This window comes from Monodelphis domestica, chromosome 3, assembly GCF_027887165.1.
Source record: "Monodelphis domestica isolate mMonDom1 chromosome 3, mMonDom1.pri, whole genome shotgun sequence".
NCBI classification, from domain to species: domain Eukaryota; kingdom Metazoa; phylum Chordata; class Mammalia; order Didelphimorphia; family Didelphidae; genus Monodelphis; species Monodelphis domestica.
Window position 1 is genome coordinate 313,097,829 of NC_077229.1, and position 10,378 is coordinate 313,108,206.

Here is a 10,378-nt window from a genome sequence, read left to right on the forward strand (position 1 = left end):
CTCAGGTCTGGATATTGGCTTGGGCTTAGGTTCCAAACCTGAGACAGCAGATCAGGGGTTGGGGTGTGTTGCTTGCTCTTGGCTTGCTCTTTATCCCTTGCTATAATCTCCTGTTCACTGTGCTCCCCTCTCACCCCAGTACCCAAGATATTCTCTGCCTACATTTTGGGTTTTTCTTTTCTTGAAAGTTGTTTCATGCTGTTCATTTGTTGGTTCTTTCTATCCTGTATTCATTTTGTGGCATTATTTTAATTTTGGTTGGAGAGGATTCTCATGGTGGCACAGAATTGCTCTGCTTTACTTCGCCATGTTGGCTCCTCCCCCAGAACTCTGAAGAGCAGTGTACTTTCAGAAAAACCTGGGAAGACTTAAAGAACTCCTGCAAAGTAAAGTGAGCAGAACCAGGGGAATATTGCACACATCAATAGCAATACTGTATAATGATCAACTGCGAAAGAGTTAGCTATTCTGATCCAAGATAATTCCAAAGGACCCATGAGGAAAAATGTTAACCACCTTCAAAGACAGAATTGATGAATTCTGAATGTAGATTGAAGCATACTTTTAAAAACACTTTATTTTTATTCTTATTTTGTTTGTTTTGTTTTTAAACATGGCTAATATAGAAATATGTTTTGCTTGACTTTGTATCTAAAGTCAACATCAAATTGCTTGCTTTCTCAAGGAAGTGGGAGTAGTTGGAGGGAGAAAGAATTTGAAATTCAAAAAATTTTTAAATGATTGTGGCATTGATTTCCATGTAATTTAAAATACTTAATGAAATAAAAATAATTTTAAAAATAAAGGCATGAGATATGGAAAGTCTAGAATTATAGATCCATAAGACAAAGCATTTATAGCAGCTAGCAATTCATTTCCCTCCACTTGTTGAATTTGTTTTAGAATAAATCACAGTAGCATCATGAAAAGTTAATAGCTAAGATTTAGATTTTTAAAAATAGTTTTGTTTCCTTTTTTTGTTTGCCTTTTACTTGACTCCCATAAGTTTCTATAGTTCTTATGTGGAAAGCCATTTAATTGTTTCTTCATTTCACTGATCAGTAAGCTTTCCAAACTTTATTTTGTATCACATGTACTGTACATATATACTCACATAATTTTATAAACTAATTTTCCTACATTTTTTCTCCTCCTTCCAAACTCTGATTATACTAAGACTCCTCATTTCTTCTATTTGTGTAAATTGTAATCAAGTTATTACCAACAGCTCCCCAGAGCATTTTATTTTTTGGCTTCATACAATTTCATTTGAACTTTAGAGTTATTTTGGGCTTAGTAGGTGACCTGTTCTCCCAGCTCCCCAGATATTTTGACTTAAAAGCAAAATGACTCAGGTAGCATCTTTCTGTCAGCAAATGTACCTGTACTCTCTCATAACTGTAATTCTGCCTTTGATTTCCTACACAGTTCTCTAGTTATACAGCCTAGCTGTGTGTCTGGTTTTCTCCCCATAGTTCCATATTAGGAAGAAGGCTGCGAGGATAGATACTCTTTTGCTCTAACTCCCAAATCTTCCTTCTGATCAGTATTCTGCAGCACCTTTCCATTAAGCTGATATTTCCTCTTTTTTATTCTTTACTCCAAAGCTCATTATTTTGCATTTATCTGCAGTGAACTATATTTGCCATCTATTAGCCCAGACACTTAAATGTTCTGAGGCCTGCTGTATCAGACTTTGGTGCTTCCTTTTGTTTACTTTTCTACTCAATTCAATATAATCTGCAAACAAGAAGGGTTGAAGGTATGGGGAGTGCTATCTAGTCTTGTTTGTGTTTTTATATAGGCAGAAAATGAATTCTTAGGACATTCATTTAGTAGAAGGAAAAGGAATAATGATGGATATAGATTTCCTATCTTTGCCCTTCATGCATTATTTTTTAAAGCCCTGTATTCTGATTGTAGAATAGTAATAGAGTGTGAAGGTGCTAGTAGTAATTATCTATGTAATAAGACATAAATTAGCCCCACTTGATAAATATTGATCTCCATCTTCTGATTGCAGCAGCAAAGCATGATCCTATATCCCAGTCAATTATCTAAAAGATTTTTGTCTTCAAGTTGTATCTTCAGCAGCAAAATAATATAAAGTATTGAGGTGTTATTTAGCTTAGAAAGACTTTTAACTCATTTCAGTAGCTCTAAGAAGCAAAAGTAAAATTATCCCCATTTTACAGATGAGTCACAGAAAGAGAAGTGAATTTCTCACTGTCTTTTCAGTGATAAGTATCAGAGCTGAAACTCAAACCCAGGTTTTCTGAGTCACCTCACCATATTTTTTCAATAAAACAGGAAATGCTATGTATAGTAAAAGTTATGGCTTTCAAATGTGATGTTCTATTCTATAACAAAGAACAAGTACCAAGGTATTCAATGAACAAGGAGAAGCATGTATATGACAGGTCATTTGTTCCTATAGTAAGGAAGCTCTCGTTACAAAACAAGCAAACAAACAAACAACACATGCATTAACAGATTAATATAAAAGTAGGATTTAGTAACATAATAAATATAATTTTCTAGAATGTTAATATTTATCCTAGGAAGCAACTATGTGGCTCAGAGGATGGAACTCTGGGCCTGGGGTCAGAAAGACATGAGTACAAATCTACCTTCAAGATACTCCCTAGCTGTGTTACCCTGGGCAAGTCACTTAACTTCTGATTGCTTGACAAAAGGATTCACTCGAGAAGGAAATAGTGCATCATTCCTGTATCCTTACCAACAAAAATCCCACAGACATATAAGATTCATTGGGTCACAAAAAGTTTGACATGACCAAATAATTGAACAGCCACAATATTTACATGCATTAAAACCCAGAGCAAATGGCAAATGTGCTCATTAGGCATTATATTTTTCAGCTTAGCTGATCACCATCCAAACAACTACCAGCATATATATCTTTTGGTAAAAGAGTAATTGAGCCAATTCTCATTCTGATGTCCATCCTTTCTGATGGAGAAGATTTCCTTATTTCCAGTCAGCTCTTTGCTTATACAAGTCTCTCTGCTAGTGACCAAGAAGTAGCTCTTCCAATAGCTTAACTATATGACAAACTATGAACATGGGACTATTCTGTCCTCTCTTCTTGACAATCATTTCTTGACAATCTTTTTTTCTGGTCAAAAAGAAGCATTAAGTCTTTAAAGTTAAATGCCTTAATGTGCTTTATCTATATAGTAGGTAGTCTTAACAGTACATTTAAATGTTTTTTAATGATTTAATCATTCCCTATTTAACATAATTACATATTTTAATTACTTCTTAATCTAACTTTCCACAAGTATTTTTATATTGTTTTAGTTCTGCAGCAATTATTTTAAAAGAAGTAAATAAATAAAAAATTTAAATAAATTGGTGGTAAATATTTAACAATAATCCAAATGAAAATCACTAAACTGGCCAAATAATTTGGTGAATGAGGTCTTGGGTGTAGATAGACATATTAAAATGTTCTAATATGTCACCATTAACATAGTTACCAAGTCATTATCTAATATTTTTTCTTCTATCATTTTTATCCTACTTAATGTAGCATGATGGTTTTCAGATTTTTTTTGGTTTTCAGAACTATTTAAAACCTTAAAATTACTGAGTACTGAAAAGAGGCTTTTTTTATTCTGTGGGTCATATGTATTGAGACTTATTACATTAGAAATTAGATAAATCGATTTAAAATATTTTATTGTTTTTAAAAATAATACTAAATTAATTATAAATGAATATTTGACATATTTTAAGAAAAATAATGATATTTTCCAAAACAAAAATAAATTGATGAGATCAATAGCATTATTCTAAATGCTTTTTAAATAGATATCTTTAGTGTCTGACCAAATAGAAGATAGCCGAATTATCATGTCTGCTTTTATACTCTGACTTTTATGAATTCTTATTTTTGGTGAAGTATAAGAAAACAATTTAACCTCACACAGATATTTATTTGGAAAAATGAAGAATATTTTAATAGGCAAATAAAAGTTTATATCTTTATAAAAATTGTTTTTAACTCCTAGATATCTCTAAAAGGTTCTCATGAATCTCTAGAGGTCTATGGGACCCTTTTAAAGAACTGGTTAGGCTGAAAAGATATCCACTTTTAAAAGTACACTCCTTATTTAAATAATCTTCTTTATTATTTTTCCCCAAAACAATAAACTAAAAACTTCAAAACCTTTTCCCCCAGAATATGTAGCATAATGTAGAAAAGAAAAAAAAAACTCTCCTAAAATGATGGTCTGATAACCAATAGACTTGGAATAGGTTAATGGTAAGCTCATATAACCCTTAAAAAGAATTTCTGGTTTTACATAGGTATTCTCTCCCAGAACGATTAAAGACTATTTCAGGGATCACTGGAAGGAACTTAGAAATCATGCTGTACACCATCTTTTTTTAGAGATGAGGTCAAAATAGATTAATTAATTAATTAATTAATTAATTAATATAATTAATCAAGGTTACCCAATGAATAGCAGAATTTGAAACCATGTCTTCTGTCTCTAAGTTCAGCTTCCCCTCCTTGAACAATTATGATAATGGAAGAGAAGACTAGTTTTAGCCATTGTGGCTCAAGGCTATCTACAAATAAGATAATACAATATAAATTTCTTTTCACAGCTTAAAATTTGCTATCAGTATTTTTCAGCGTTTCCTTTAAGAGCCTTCTGGATTATCATTATTGTAATATTATCCTTCTATGTAATAATAAAGTTCTTGTTATTCAGAAGTACTTCCCATGTTTGGGGTGACAGACTGCAATTTTTCACTTTTCCATTAGATGTTAAGGTTTAATAATAAACCTTAATCAAGATAGAAGTATCCTTAGAGGTTGGGCATGATGGGATTTGTCTAGTCATCTTTTGAATGTCCTTCAGCTCTGGCCTGGCTCTTAAAAATGGGCCAATTTTTAAACCCTTTTTAAAATTAAATTACAAATAATCACCCAGGCCGTTAAAATTTTTAGAAGATATGTTATTCTTAAGGCAATACATACTAATAACTTCCTATTTTCCCTTGCCATATTATTTGAGAAGATAACTTCCCCCTGAAATTATATTCAGATGTTTTTTGGGGTAGAAAGGGCTATTCCTTCTGAAATTTGAATCTCTTTGTAGCATGTCACTCCATCTTAGAGATCAGCTCTCCAAGTCCTCTGCCACTCATGACTCAGGGAATGGACACAATGGCTCAATTACCTTTATTATTCATGGATGTCATACGTGGTAAATACAGAGAGCTAGAGAATGTCTGAAAGTCCATCTATAGTTCATTAGAACATAGGGGGTACATGGAATAACTGATAGTCTCTGATCCTTCAGTTCATGGAAGGGGAAATAGAAAAGAGTCAGAGGAGGACAGGGAGAGACAGATTGTTGGAATAGTGGACTAACTTCCCTCTCATGCTCCTCTGTGCTCACATTAGTGCTAATTTAATAGTGAATATTTCAGTGATTTTAACACCTGTTAGTAGTTCTTCCAGATATAATGTCTAAGATCTGGATGGGGTATTTGCAATGTGTGGGAAGAAAGCCTAAAGACTTTTACTTGACCATAGGCTGTCTTCTCAGCCCTTTTCCAACATCTTATGACCTCAAGGGAATTAGGCAAGAGAAAGGATATAGCTATGAGAAATAGCTAATCAGTCTGGGGGTGGAAGAATATGCACATTTTTTACTCATTTTTAACATATTCAAAGATCTAGAAATCTTTACTTTTACAAAGCAAGGAAATGTGCAAAGACTATACTAATTCCTTCAGTCATCCCTGCATGTGTGGTCAATAACATCATAAAAGACATCATGGAATAATGGCTAGAATACTAGACTTGGAATAAGGAAGATGTGTGCTCAAATAAACCAATCTACATGCATTTATTAATTATCTATTGTGTGTCAGCCAGTATTCTAAGAGGTGATAGGAAAATAAATAAATGATAATGAGAAATGAAACAATCTTTAATCTGACTCTCAGATATTAGGCATATGACCTTAGGCAAGTCACTTAAGATTTCTGAGCCTCAATTTCCTCATGTGTGAAATGGGGAAAATAATGTTGAGTACTGGCCTCATTATTTTGAGGGGCAGAAGCAATAACATATGCAATAATTATATAAAGGCTAGTTATTATTCTGTCATGGTAAAATGGCAAACAGACACTGAGACACTAAAGAACCTCCATAATATCCTGAATATCCTGAACTACTGCATAAACTACAAAAAAAGAAAAGCTAAAACATTGAAAGAGGAAGTATAAGTTTTACAGGTACCCATCTTGGGGGAGGCTTGCTCTGCAGTGGTGGTCATTGCCTAGAGTAATGAGCATCACAGTTGGGAATCTCTCCCATTCTCTCTTGCCTGAAGGTCAACAGCCATCTGGTCTGACTCATGCTGGCTCTTCAATTGAGAGAGAAAGAGCAGCTTTTCTATCATGTCCAAGAACAAAGGCCATGGCTGAATCGTTGAAAATGTAGATGATCCTGCTGCCTTCATCCACGGAGTCTGCATCTCAATTTTCTGCAAATACATTCTTATCACTGACCCCTGTGGTCAAGAGGCAGGAAAGGAGGGGGCAGAGAAAAGAGGGAAAAGATGCAGGATGCACCAGTTTCCCCCAGAGTGGTAAGGCAATTATGATCCCGAGAAGGTTTCCTTTGGGTAATGAATCCAAAGACAAGCTTTCAAAGATGGAGAATAAATTCTCAACAAGCTCTCCCCGTCAATGAACTGCTACCACTTTCTTTGTAAATCCTAAGAAAAATAAAAATGAGTTGCACACTTCACAACTGAGTTCTGTGAACGTTTTTTCTCCATGTTTTCATAAAGGCAGCCTGACGTACTAAGCCATATGCTGACCAAGAGATCAAAAATACATACTACGTGTCCTTTTATATTCTTTGCAGGCCACATGCTGATACAGCAGCATTTTGTCTTTTCCCTTTTCCCAGACACCGTCTAACAAATATTACCTGGTGATATAACTGCTCAATTTTCTTAGTATAAAATTGTGAATATTAAAAAATACTGATCCTGTATAAGTTATCTTAGCTATGTTAAATATTCTAGATATATTTCATAGCTTTATTCAGTTTGAAAAATGCTTAAAATAAAAAGCCAAATGCCAGATATCTTATTCATTTCAATTCATTTGAAAGATATTATACATGTTATAATTAATTTCATGTGCTGTATTAAGACATCCCATTTATATGCTCAAAACTACAGGGGTCTCCTTAACAGCACTAAGTAATTCCATTTTGTCAGTAAAAGGGACATTGTTAATGGCAAAAGATTAGAAAATGCACCCTCTTTGATCTTTGCTTTTGAAAGACAGTGTTTCAGATGCTAAGAAAGTATTTTTCTCTTAAATGGTTGATGCTTGCTAAAGAAAAAGAAAAAGATGAAATGGAAGAAGTTTGTAAGACGCCAAATGAATAGCCAATTTGTTTTAGCTTTCTTCATTCTAATAACTCAAAAATATTTGTCATGGGATTCAAAGGGAGGAAGTTTATGACCCAAGAATGATATATTCATGTCAGTAATTTTTGTTTCTGCTTATATTAATTATGGGCTAATAGAGAGGATGGCCTTGAAACCAGAATTACTAGAGTTTGAGTCACACATCTGGGAAAGTCATTAACTTCTCATGTTCTAAAGCAACTCTTAAAGACCATACATTGCAGGGAATATGATGACCTTCCTAGGTAAATGGGGTCTCCTCACCTAACTATCCTCTTTTGGAACCCTACCTTGTGCTTATGTCATATAAACAGAGCATTTTGGAGCACCTCATTTAATTGATAACATTAGAAATTAAGTACTTGTCAGATTCTTGAGCGATTAATCAAATGGAGTTGTGTCTTTAAGGAATGGAACTGGACATTTGTAAATAGAAAATGTCTTGGTTTGTTTCTCCACCTGTGACTCATTGGGCTTGACATTGTAACTATTGTTATATTCTTATGGCCACTAGAATTTGGTTCCGATTAATAACCAATTCCTTTATTGATTGCAGTTCATCAGAGCATCCAAATGCCTGGCTGGAGATTTGGGTCCTTGAAGCAAAATTTTCTGAAAGGGTACATTTACCTTTTTTAATGTCCAAACAAACATAACTTTGTCTACCCTCCTTCCCAATTTCACTAGAATGCAAAGACTAACTGGGCACATCTATGTCCCTGGAGAAAGAAATCAAAACAGCTGCTGGCAAGGGCTGGCTTCCTCTCTCTGACTTCTTTGCTTTCTGTTGACTTCTCTTTCTTCTCCATGTAGACAAGATGTTCACAAGTATTCCACCCTTTCAAGATCAGAGGACTGAGATGATGCCTCCTCATTTATGGATTTATTTATCATTTTTATTGAATTACTACTTCTCAGAAATGGTATGTGGTCATAAATCGTGAAAGAGTATAATCTTGAAATAATAAAAGTTGGGTGGCCTAAAATGCAATTAAATAACATATAGTGCTTAAAATAAGCTGCAACAATGATGTTGCAATGATGATACCTTTAAAGTGACATAAGAATAGCCTTTTGGAAAAAGAGGTGGGCCAGTTAGGTAAAAAGATGGGAGGGGCTAGAAGTGGTTAAGAAGAATTTCACTGGGATGAATAATGTAAAAAGACTTAAAGGAAGGTTCTAACATGTTTAAGCAAATCTATCATGAAAATTTAGGTCAGATATTGGTTAAAATTATAAATTGTAAGAAGGAAAAAATGGGTTGGGACCTATACCAATCAATCCTTAATCCTTCATTTGATCAATCAATGAATCAATCATAAAGACTTTATGAAATACTTCCTATGCTCCTTAAGCCCTTGAGAAACAATGCAAAAGCAGAAGGTTTCTGTCCTCAAGCAGCTCAAATTCTAATGGAAAAGAAAATATACATAATTCAGTATACATAAAGAATTAATACAGAGTTAGTGGAAAGCATCAATGCAGTAGTCATATTAAGTGAGATCCTGATCCATTTAAAACTCTGTCCTACCTAATCAGTGCAAATAATGAATCCTCTGAAATTCAATATATATATTATTCAAAACTCACATTTCATATTTCTTTGGGGTTGGGACCAACAAAATATTGTACATAATTATACTTTTAAATATTAAAAATTTGAAAACATGCAAAAATTTCAGAGAATTCATTATTTGCACTAATTAGGACCTAGATAAACTACTAAAATGTTGCCATTATCAGAGGAACTTTGAAGAGCTTCAAATGGTTTGTACCCCAAATTTTATTTCCCAAACCAATTGGTAAAAGGGATTAAAATTCCACCATTAAAGTTTGTGAATGACCAAAAATGCTTAGATTTCATGATAAAACTAGATCCAATTATAAACAGTATGTGAAGAATGAAAAGAACTAAAGTTGAGGAGATACCAAGTAACTCTCAGGAGCAAATAACATCAAAAGAACTTGGGAATATTGTTATGACCTAAGATAAGTATATAATTGTGAATAAAAAAAGAGATGACAAAAACGCATTTAAAATCTTAACAAAAGAAGGCAGATCTAATATCAAAGGTATGGAATGAGATTCATCGATAAAATATAAAAATTGAAGAGATACCTTGTTCAAAAGAAATGGATATGATAAAAGGGATGAGAGAATAATACTTTTCAGGTAGTGACATGCCTTTCCCTAATTATTTGGGAGGGAAAAGAATAACCAAGATTTAGTGAAATGGATTCTAGAATAGAATATATTAGACACAAAGTTGAATCAGATGTTTTCTTAAGTTCATCTTAACTCTAAATTCTGTTATGGTGTCATCTGTCACACACACACATATATATATGTTATTATGTGTGTGTGTATATATATATGTGTGTGTGTATATATATATATATATAATATATATATTATATATATATTATATATATATATATAATGGGAGAGCTAGTAAGGACTAGTATGACCATTTCATTTTGATTATATTGACCCTGAAGTCAGACAGATGACATCACTTATTCAAAGTCAACATGGATTATAAGAAGTAAAGCCAGAATTTGAACCCCAAACCTCTGACAAAAGATCTAATCATCTTTCTATTGTACCAGCCCAGTATTCCACTTGTTCTGAAGCTCTAGCTTGGCCCTCTCTAGAAGACAAGTTCACAATTTTGTAAGTCTCTATGTATATTCACATATTAGTAATTTTATGAGGCACTAATAATTCCCACAGAGAAAAATAGGAACAACCCTTAGAGATGTTTAGAGATCCAAGAGCACATTATTTTGATAAGACATACCCCCTTTTCCTGCTTTGACTTGAAGTACTTAATTTATATATATATATATATATGCAGGTCTTGAGCTAACTCACACTTTTCCAAAAGCCATAGTACTTT

At 33.4% G+C, this 10,378-nt stretch overlaps 1 long non-coding RNA gene across 1 annotated transcript in view; it reads left to right on the forward strand.

Annotated features, from left to right (window-relative positions):
* LOC103099118 (uncharacterized) overlaps positions 1–8,403 on the forward strand; it is a 119,550-nt gene extending 111,147 nt beyond the window's left edge. Inside the window, exon 3 of the long non-coding RNA XR_464368.3 lies at positions 8,292–8,403. This is a non-coding gene — a long non-coding RNA (uncharacterized LOC103099118). The remainder of the gene's footprint in view (positions 1–8,291) is intronic.
* Positions 8,404–10,378: the final 1,975 nt, after the last annotated feature.